Here is a 12,807-nt window from a genome sequence, read left to right as displayed (position 1 = left end):
CTCATACTTGAATCATAACACAAATTTTTTTATTAATTTAAAACTCTTATATATTAAATTTGTTTTGTGAAAAGGGTGTTTCAGAACCAGTCACTATTATGTTATGAATTCATAAAAAATTGATTTATATCTGACAACCGTTAGGTAAAAAATTAAACTCGTGCAATACCAACGTAAAATACCTATCCTAATCCAACTTATCCATAATATTTATCGTTTAATAATAATATTGTGTTTACTGTAAAAGTCATAAAAATTATTGGGAACTGTTTTTTATTACGTTTTCTTTAAAAAGTCTAACAATAGATTATTATCATTATATTTATTTTTAAATATGGATATATTTCGAGGCTGGACTTAAATACATTTTAGGTTATTATTATTATTATACGAGTAGTCCATAGGCAATGTGTGCATAACTATAACCTGCTATCAGTGCTACCCATGCACTGAGTATAAACACTAGGTACTCGTATAGCCGTATAAGTATATAACTAGTAAATGATAAATTAAGTTAGTTTTTTTTTTAACTATTATCAAATTGTCTGATATAAACAAGGTAGCAAATATAATATTATGCAATAGATGAAAAATAATATTATTTCTTTTTAAATTGATATTGATAATATTATAATATCATATTATATTCAATATGTACCTATAAGCATGCCAACATAATTTGGTTTCAACTCGACTAAAGTTAAACGAAATAAAAATGATGAAAAATAAACTGTAAACGTCTCGTGTATATATACACCCCAAGTTGTATAAGATGATAAGTTTAAATATAATTAAATAATTAGCACGTTTATAGCCTGAAAAATACGTATAGTTATCAAAACCGTATTATTCATGATCGAAAAAATAAATTGATTCATATAATTATATAAATACTTTTAGGCATTCGTTTATCTTAGCTAGGTATTTATTTTACTTTATGTACGGTGCCTACTCAGTACTCATTATATTAAATTGTTGTGCTTAAACAGTTAAACTTATTTTGGTATCAGGTTGATTTATTAATATTTTATTTTTTTCATAAAAGATATTTATAACCTATGTATATTGTATACAGAATAATACATTAAGTAAAAAAATTAACAATTTGTACTAGACTTGAAAACGTAAAGGAAGAGAGCATCCATCGACACTACTTTCAATTTTTAAACTTAGGGGGAGTAAGTTATTATAGATTATTTAATAGATCATGTTGTCATTTATGTTTGCGACAATCGAATGGGTTTTCAGGTAATGTGTGAGAGGCCAACAGAAAAGGTTTAGTGTGAGGGGCTTGAAATTTATTATAGTGATAGGAAACAAGTACAAAGTTTCCCAGAACAATAAACGCTTGATCGAAATCATTGTTTCATATATAATAGACCCAAGTCGACAGATATATGCGTCTTGTATAGAATCAATCTACATTATTGATAATAAATTGATGGCTTCTAAATTGATTTATATTTTAAACTTCCCAGTTAAATAAAAAATGTTTTTATATTTTATAAATAATAAATATTTGTGATATAGATATATGTCATTTCATATATCTAACAATATTATTTTTATATCAGTCAAAATAATAAAAACAATAAAGTGTTAATGTTCTCAAGTTTATATGGTATCAATAAAATATTTATTAATGTATGTGGCATACATCATATAGAAGAACGGACACGACCGCGACATAGTTATTTATGTAGCGACGAACTAAATTCAACTTAATAAATAGCTTGAAAAAAATTATCTTATTTATGTACTTATCTTAATCATTTAGGTACATTATGTTTAATGATATATTATATAGGTAGTACTAATGGACGGCAGGCACTCATGGCTATATGACGACGCAGCAATTGAAATATTAAGTTTTTATATTATCTCCGTGAGCCACTAACCTCTAGGCTCTGAGGCACATATCATCATTTGAAATCAACGTAGCTCAGTAAATTATTTATAATGTCAAATAAAACCTTGATAAAATAGTCATATGATCGTTAACTTCGTATAAATTCCTTAAAAAAAATATACACTGCATTGTAAGTAAACTTAGAAATTCCAAAATCAACATTTTTAATTAATGCATTTATCGATCGGTTTAAATAGAGCAAAACAATTCCCAGTTACAATATGTCTATATTTGTAATGGTTTAAGAAAAATATTGCAAACTTTAATTTAAAACAGTTAGACATAATAAATAGTTTTCAATTTAATATGTACGATTGGCATTTGGTAATCGTATTCTATCATGTATGTATACGTATATCGGCCGTTTATCTATACTTCCATCATCATAACTCATAGATGTATAACTATATTAGTTCAACTCCGTAGCTTTTGTTTAATAATTGTTATATAAATATAATTTAAGTACGTATAACATTATATAGTATACCGTAAATAGTAAAACCGTTGAGTACCAAAGGAACAAATCAATTATAAAATTTGATCTTTAAAACAACACGAACTTAATTTATAAATACATAATAATAGGTCCATACCTAATTAAAAAACCTTTTATAGAACTAAAATAATGTTGACACAAGTATACACTATTGCACTCTACACGTGTACACTAAAATACAACAAAACAAAATAACGTGTAATCAACAATTATATATATAATAAAACAAAGCAAACGTCCCAACTATTTAAAATTATAAATAAACATCTGTACTTGTGCGTTGATTCTAGTATTTAGATTTTAAGCCAATAGCTGCATATTATCAATTAGATACAAACAATAATGAAATTTATACAATACAGCACGTGTACTCATCGAACAATCATTAGTTCATTTGTATATTATATTCGTATATAATTTTATATAGTATTAGTATACTCGTAATCATTAAAATATATAAGAAACTACTTCTTTACTTTAAAACCGAATCTACATATGTATATAATAATTACTTTGTTAATTTTTATAGTTTTATGAATTTTCAAACATCAATAGTTCGGTTTTAAAGCTGATCAAAATTAATTAGGGTGTAAATACTGATAACACCACACAGGAAATAAGTTATTTTGAAGATGGGTGATAAAATAATATATTCTTTAAATAATTAAAGCGACTGTGATTAGTATAAAAATTGTTGTATATAGGGCGAAAGCACTATTTTTATATTTTTTGTGTCACCACCCTTGTGACGAAATTCTAAATTTAGAAAAATAAGATCCTAGTTAAATTCTAAAGTGAATTAAATATAATAATTTAAAGTTAATATAGTTCTTGACCACTGTAATTTGTATCAAACAACTCTGTACTTCTGTGTCATCAGTTCATCACTAGACAATAAAACCATCTAAGAAATTGATAATGTTATTTATACGATTATTTTCCGTAAGTGCGAACACTATAAAATAATAGAATTATGATGAAAACGTAATACCAGTCTGGCGCTCTAATTGAATATTTATATAACATAAAAATAAAAGTATAAAACCAACAATAATGTCACAGATTCACAGCTACATAATATAATAAACCACGATTCATGGTTTTATAATAACAATTACGTAAGGTTAATTGTGTTATAATAAAATAAGTACAAATGTACCAGCATAGTCCTAAATTAACATGTATATCCGACATATGTTTATGATATGTGTAGCGTGTTAGCTAACACGCTTGAATTTTATTGTTATTTAACTAAAAATATGAATTTAACAACGAATTTTGAATTTATTTGATTTTTTCAACCTAGGAGGTATCTTTATAGGGCATATTATATATATTATATACTGCAGCTATACATAAATACATAATACATATCATCAAATGACAAACAGTCGCGTTATAGAATCTCATACTAAAAGTTTAACCAATTTGTATTTTATTACTTACTTTACAGGATACTTAAATACACTTCGCTGCATTGTGACCATAAATACGGAGTGGCTCAATAGCTATACTCAACCTCATTTTTTTTATCCTACAAGCGAATATAAATTTATTTAAATAAAATAATTTTAATTATATTCAAAATAAATAATGTTATTATATACCTACATAATAAATTATAAGATCCCAACACTGAAAGTAAAACATATTTTGTAAATATATTTTTTTTAATTAGTTTCCAATATTTTGTAATAATTTATAACCGCAAAATCAGAATTGGTAACCTAAAACTTAACTACTAAATAAATATTCTCCTAAAAGGGATGCTTTGTTATGCACCTCGAATTCAAAATTTCAACTTCAAACTAGACTAGAAAAAAGTATGTACTTGACATTTTTTTTTTAAATTATTTATACCTAACTATAAAATTCAATATTTACTTTCTAAATTTATCAGATTCTTGATACACAAAATTGAATATTTATTCTATTAATATGTATTAGGTAAATACCTACTTTAGATTATTTTTCATTTAAATTTTGTTTTAAAACTAAAAAACTTAGGTATAACTGTTAAATTTAAAACCAAATTTCTCGAAATTAATGTGCCCTCATCCTTTATTTTGAACAATTTCAAATCTTTATATTGTATAAACAAGATTTCTAAATTTAATTTTTGGTTTCCATTTTTCTTACAAAATATTTTGCCTCAAACCAAAAACAATATTGTGACCATTGGGTTTTCATACGTTTTTTTCTGTAGAACCACTAAATACTATAAAAATATATAGCACATAATTAAAAATTAATACTATTTATTTTAATATTTTTTGATATTTTGTTAAGTGTGCATGTAAATTTTTCCACATAATTCTGCTTTACTTTATGTACTTCTGCAATATTATTTGAATTAGTTGATGCCGTAAAATCCTATAGGCTATAACAATATTAACAATATTTATGTTTAGTTAGTTAGTTAGTATATAAAAACATTTAGGAAAAACATTTTAACTAAATAGGTACTTGAAATTAAAATTGTTTCTTCAACAATTAGTATGACATCAAATAAAATATATTTAATTATTAATCGGCTTAAACTAATAGTAGGTACTATAGTTTCATAAATTTAATATACATAATTTATAAATATTTTATTTACCTTTAGCCTTTAGGTAATGTAATGATAAAAGTATTTTTCATGGTTACTATTCATAAATACACATATTTTTTTTGAAGGCATAAATAAAATGTCTATTTCTTGTTATGAGTCGATTCCCCCCTCCCGATATCATAAAATAAATTATAATTTCTTCCGATTTTATTTCTTGATTAAAACATTAATTAGTTTTACATTAATCAAACTATTTAAATGAAAGCAATTTTCCACACATTGAAGCTGTTGTATCTTCTACAACAAAATAATATCTCCAATAAACTGTTTTGTTCGATTTATAAAATGGTGAGCCAACAAATAAATTCTATTTATGTAGATATCTTTAGTGGGTCTGTTATTAATAATTTCTAATACAAATTTAGCAGTTTGATTTTTGTTGTGTTAAATAAAAATTGATGGTAGTGTTTACTCTCTGCCACAACAACAACTGATACGGATAATAACAAGTCCTCAAAACATGTACCTACTACCTATTACTTAATAAAAATTTATCATGACCAGGTATGAATAAAAGTTTATTATAGAAGCTGGAACCATTTTTTAGTAACACTATTTCATATATAGATCTTCTTTTAATTAATTTAATATTCTCAAATCCTAAATGCTTTTCCAAAAAAGTATTTTGACGAACGAGACTGCTTAGGTTTTAATTCTTAATTTTCCCAGTTTTCAACTGTAGTTTCTTCTTCATGCAGTTCTATTACATGGACAGCTTGTTATAGTTTGTCCACATTCTTTTTCATTGTATGTGTCTATCTATAGTCCATACCATAGACTCTATAACAATATATGAAACTATATTGCTTTGAATTACATCTTTGTACTAAGTAAGTTTCATCATACATTTTTTTGAGACATATTTTTTTGAAATAATATTTTTATGATCACCTTTATAATAATTAAATAATCTTTCAACAAAATATTGTTTTAGTATATTTGCTTTGCTAATTTAACTCAAAATAACGTAACGTTTACAATCCACGGTGACGAAATCGGTTATGGAATTAAGAAAAAAAATAAATAAATCAATATTATTCGTTATATGTTCGGCTTATAAATAAATAAAAAAAAAAGACACAGTAATAATTTCGTTGTAGTTTAAAAATAAATGTTTTGTTCCTTTTGCAAACTTATTAATATTAAATAGTTACTAAATAGGCATACTTCTTATAATAATTTAAATAATTTATAATAGTTTATTAATTATACTTTGACAACAGTATAGTTTTATATAACATATAACCACCTCTATATACCTTGATGGTGGTAGTGGAAGCAGGTACGAGCTTGTTAATAAGTCATAAGTATTATAAATGAGACGTATATACGTAATTATATATATATTTGTCAGATAAGTCACAAAGTATAACAATATAATTATGAAAATCGATCATCAACACATAATGCATTAAGCATTTAGTGTACAACTTAGCATTTCATATAATCGTACTGTATTGATTTGATAAGTAAACTATTGAACCAAAAAAATCTTAGTTTCTGTATTGACCAACATTTTAAAACACCAGAAGTGTCAAACACTTAAAACTTATATTTCGATTGTAGATTACTAAAAAAAAAAAATCTTTTCTAACGTAAACATTTATAAAAAAAATTCTTTTATTGATTTATTAATTGAACGTTGGACTCTGAATAAAAAGCCAAACACAATAATTGGTTAAATTCAAACGATAATGAAGCAATCGAGGTTGATAATAACGTTATTAGCTACTACTTTAAAACAATGTATACAATTTTATTAAAAGTGTTAGCTAGTAGCTACATTATCAATTCATCATTTTCAACTGCAAAACTAGAAGGAATATTCTCAGCGGTCTAACGGATAAGAACATTTTTATGAAATACTATAAAAGGAAACCAATTAAATTATCTAGTCTTATATACCTATTAGGCCATTTAAAATTTAGTGTTCATAGAACTATCAAAATGGATCCAAAAAATATCCTAATTAAATTTTTTCTGCAAATAGATAGATCTATTTTACTAATTTAATACTAAAATAGTCGATTTAATTGTATCTGTACAAATTAAAAATTATTTTGTAAATGTAATATTAAAAGATTTTAGTTTTTTATTTGTAGTTTTCAATGGAATATATAATATATTAAATCACAGTTTCAGCAGGTGATTTATTTCATTTATGTAGAAATAAATATTCGTAATTATATGTAAACTAATTAAGTACTTATCTAGGGGCTTAGCTCATCACAGATCTTTACGTATAATAAAATTATATTATATAAATATTTATTACATAAAATAATAAAATATAACATTTATATAATTGTATAACATTTTGATTTTTGATACAAAATAAAATTGTGTAGTGTGTTCTCGATTATCAAATACACACTAGAAAAGTTTTAGTGATGGGTGATTTACAAAATTTGAATTTATGTTTACAATTTTGCACACGATATTTTGACTTGGTCAAAAACTTGGAAATTACAAAAAAAATTTCAATAATTTCATAGAAATAAACCATGACTTCGCTGAGCACCCCAAAGCAGTGAATCCCAACCTCTTCTGTTATATGCACCCCCTCCTATAAATTGAAAAAAAATCGTTCACCTTTTTTGTGTACTTTAAAAATAAACTATACAATATTCAGAATGACTACTTTTTTATTTATAATAATAATTATAAAATATAAATAATAGTAAAAAACAAAATGTAACGATCAATTAAGGTGAAATATTATAGTAATAAATTAGTATAAAATATTAATAATAGTAAATAAAAAAATACATAATGAAATTAATAATTAATAATTAATGTTAATGTTGACAAAATTGTTCTTTGAATAATTTCTTAATAACTGCTTTCGCCTCCCTAGCATTGTGTACACGCCTCCCAGCTTAAGAACCAGTGCCTTAGAGGAAAACATTTATTTGGGGATTTAAACTAAGGCTGCAAATTTTTTGTGGTTACAAATTGATTATTAATTTTCTAGTTTGGTTTAAAATTGAAATTTTGAATTCGGAATACCAGGTTGATGTTAATTAAACACCCGAAAAAGAAGACATCAATTTGAGGTTCAAACCTTCAAAAAAATTGTACTAATTAGTAATTTGTTTAATCACTTACAATACATGGATTAAAAATAATACCTAAAAAAATGTTATCATTTCCTATTTTCTGCTTATTGTAGATTCCTAGTTAACATATTTTCTTGTTACATTTTAGAATAGAAAATTTAAAAGCTCCAAAAGCTCTTAGCACCTCTACCATATCAATTAAAAATTAAGCAACAATTATTGTTCTTATGTTACCAATGTGAATGCTGAATGCAATTTTAATTTTTAAGTCTTTTTCATGAAATTAAGTTTTAGAAACGGTTTTATAAATGCAATAATTTCTGTCAAACTATTATTTCAATAATTCACCAATATCCTGTATCAAGGTTAGTGAAGGAGAATGATTGCCAGACAACTGATTTCTATATTTTGCTCAGCTTTTAAAATAAAATATTTTTCACTTTTTAAGTAATATGTACCTACTCATGTCTCATACAGTAGTACCTACAATGTTTGAGTGTTAATGTGTTATGTATATCACATAGTATAGGAAATACGCATCAACGTTACCAAATAAATCCAAACACTGAGTAAGTAGGTAGGTATTAAATATTATCTTTTTATATTTTTAAATGCAGTACCACAAATATGAGTAATATGATTATTGATTATACTAATCAATAGACAATAATCATATATTTTCTAAAGATATTGATTAAATTAAAATGCATTTTATTTAAACGTTTGTCGTAATTTATAAGTATAATGAAGAAATTATCAATTATTAAACAATGACGTCTTAACGGTTAACTCTAATCAGTGAATTCTTTGTTAATACCTATAATTAATACCAAAGCGGGTACAATAGATAGTACTGATAGTAGATACTATTTTATAATATATTATTAATAACTGCATGTTATGAACTGTTAGTTTAACTGGGTTTTTTATACTTCTATTATTACTATGATTTGTTTACTATACCTACTTCTAAGTTTAGAAAAAAAAACTTTAAACATTATTCAGTAAAACTATATTATTATATTCTTTATCTAAACATAATATTATTAATTATTATTATATTCCAAGTATAATTTTATTTGTATAACATAAATAACAAAATTCTAAATAGTTGGTTAGATAAAAGTTTAGTACTTATCTGAGTCTTAAGCCAGTACATATTGTTTTAATAAAAAAAAAAAAAAACCATTTAAAACTTGTGTTTTAGCACAATTAGCAAATAAGATAATTTTTTAGAACCTTCAATAAAAAATGAATAAGGATTTAATAAGAAGAAAGAGACTATCCGGTAATAGAACTCAACATAGGTATTTTAATATATATTATTTATACACAGAATCAGTTAACATAATATTATCTTAGAAATTATAAATATTTTTTTTACATTATTTGAAGTCATTACAAAATTACGTTTTGTAAAAAAATATCCATTTTTTTTTAAGTAAAATACGTAGGTACCTGCAAGTACGTTACATATCATTGTATGCAAAGTCTATTAAATACAAGTATTATCAACCGTGATCCATAAAAACAAAAATAATTGTTTTTTTCGGTTTCAATTAACTGTTGACGGTCTTGCAATTCCGAAAGAATGAGTGAACAAAACATTTTATTCGCCGCTTTGATACCACATAAAACACTAAAACAGTATACCTGAGGTACCCACCGGTGTGTTGTCATTCGTCAAGTACGAACCAACGTTACTTGTGATGTGGTCCTCGATAGTCCCACTAATGAGTGATGACTGGTGAGTGATGTGGCTCGTGAAATTTCAAATTTCTATACTTCTAGCACTGAAAATCTTAAACAATGCGTCGATATTTATTTCTATCAACTTCGATGCCGTTAAATGTTAATTAATATAAAAAATAAATATTTTATTATTATGTATTTGTAATTTGTATATTATACAAATATAAAAATAGATGGTACATACAATATGACATATGTTATTCGTCTGAAATCAGCACTTGGAATCGACTTCAATCGATCCTGTGTCGTCGCTAAAACTGGCCACCCTACTATTATGTGATTGTGTTAAGCTATAGACCACTATAGACCACGAACGACACTATCGTATTTCTCGCTCGCTTGTGGTTCCGGACGTTCCAATTTCCGCGTATTTCACGCCACGTATTATATTTTTTCGATTTAGTACGGTCGCCTATTAAACAACTGTGCATCGTTTGATATCGATTTCACAATTTCAGAAACCATCGAGCCGCTCAGCTGTCACATTTTGCTTGTGCATGTATACTGGACTGGTCTAAAATCAATGATTATCTCTAAATAATAGTAATAATTATTTATATTAAAATATATTATTGTAATAAATTTGGCCGAAAACTCATCATTGTTAACTAATCCTTTTATATAATATGGTATAAATACCACATACAATGATACAAATAACAGATAGGTACTCGTTAAAGCAATTGTCGATGTGCATCGAACAGCGATAATAAATACATATTATAATAATCGTAATTTATACTAACATTTTGTATAAATATGTAACACAATAAGTAAATATGTAAACTTTACCTTTGATCTAGTATTCTAGTTTAATATAGGGAGTATATAGCAGACAGGTGCATGTGAATTCCGTCGATTTGCATGTACCTATTCAATTTTAATAATTTACATTATTTTATAATGAAATAAACATGTAATTATGAATAATAGGAAACATTTTTAAACGATACCTATAAATAATTTTAATATTTAGTGGGACGGTATGTTTGTTTTTGTTACATAATATTATCAAATCATGGCGTACATTTTTAAAGCGCGATTCTCATTTCCTCATTTTGAGAATTTTGGAATTGAACAATAAGTTGTGATAAATGTTTCATGAATAACAATTTGACAGATTCAAACAAGTTTTTATTTTTTTTTAATTTTTTGCGCGGCTCACTTGATAATAACCGATGACGCCCCTGGGAGCCGCGACGCACAGGTTGAAAACTACTGCAGTATAGATAATAAATAAATATAATATAAATACATTTTATAAATTTATAATACATAGGTACACCTATCGATCTATTATATTGATTTTCATGATATGTTTAAAAAATATTATTATTAAAAAAAAAATGTTCATAGAATTTCTTGAAAAGATTTATTTGTTAAAAACAATTATTAATTTCGTAAATCGTATTATATCATTCACAAATTATCAGCTAAAATGTATTGACTATCTTATTCAATATAATCCAACATAGTCAATAGTAAATAATCGTAGGACTTGAAATGTTCATAAGATTTTCTAAATACCAAAAAAATTGTTCTAAATATTTTGGTTCTTTTTGAATTATCCACGAATAGGTATTAAAAATGATTATTTTTTGATTATCTTTCGATACATACATGATAGCACTTTGTATAAGAGTAAAAAAAATTTTTAATTTAAAACAAGGTTCCCTATAAGTTGTGTTTACAGGTACTAAAATATTTTAAAATTAAATAAGCACCAAATTCTAATTTTTATAAAATTACCAATATTTATTATCATAAATAAATTATGGAATATCCTTAGAAATAAAGATATTATAAACTAAGATACTTTAGAGTAGGTATATGGTATATTCTATTATTTCTATTACTTTTATTTCTATTTTAATTTCAATTAAATTATATCATTTACCAAATATTAAATGAATATTATTGAATAATGTTTTGTCGTCACTTATCAACATTAAAATAATAAGTAGGTCTTGTCTCTTGTACGAATGTACGATGGCTTTTTTATGAACTAAGATATTATTTAATTAGGTATTATTGTATGATGATTTATGAAGGATTGGTAATAGTATATACTATATAAAAACTGCAGTTAAAATTTAATGCAATTATGAATTATGTATTATAGATATTTGAAGTCTGGCTATTGCAAGTTAAATTATACGTAGGTACTAGGTATATATACTATGTACACAAACACAACTAATATTTTGTAGAACGAGCGATTCCGGGTGGTAGTTTTGGACGTTCAATAATAGATTCCGCCTTGAAAATATGGAAGGGTTAATAATAGCAGCAGTACGCGTGGCATAATTCTGTCTAAAGGGGAGGGCATTTGGCGGGTTCAATGTTTTTCAACGACGAATCCACCAAAGCACCAGCCACGCGATTAATCGTGGACGCGAAACGCGATGTTGCACAATTCCAGAATTGAACGCCTACGACATAGTTCATCTTAGTTTAGTTTGGTATAAAAATAACAAAAATAGAAAATAGAAAACGAAATCGACATTTCGGTTGGATAGATATATTTGTCTTAATATATTGAACACATTGAACACAACCATTGATTACAGTACATACTACCATTGATTATAAATACTTAATAAATATTTATAATCAATGATACCGGGACACCTAACCTACCTAGATAATCAATGGTAGTAAATAGTAATGGTACAACAACGAAGATGTTTTCGTTCGACCCGTTGGTGGCGACGGCACCAATATACAAATTGTACTTAGATACTTCTTAGGCGAATCATCCGTGTTGGTTTTAGGGGGGGAAGACAATTATACTGTGAATCCGGTTACGGCTACAGTGTGATCGCATACCTAAAATAAACTAATAACGCGGCACAAATGCACAATTGGTTATCAACATTTTTTATTCTAAGCGTGCAAGAAAATGTAGATACCCTAATAGGCCTAATCTGTGTAATGTATTAATGTTATTATTTAATGCCTACTGCGACGAACACAC

This window comes from Rhopalosiphum padi, chromosome 1, assembly GCF_020882245.1.
Source record: "Rhopalosiphum padi isolate XX-2018 chromosome 1, ASM2088224v1, whole genome shotgun sequence".
NCBI lineage: Eukaryota > Metazoa > Arthropoda > Insecta > Hemiptera > Aphididae > Rhopalosiphum > Rhopalosiphum padi.
The sequence above is the reverse complement of the archived record's forward strand: the minus strand, read 5'-3'. Positions refer to the sequence as shown.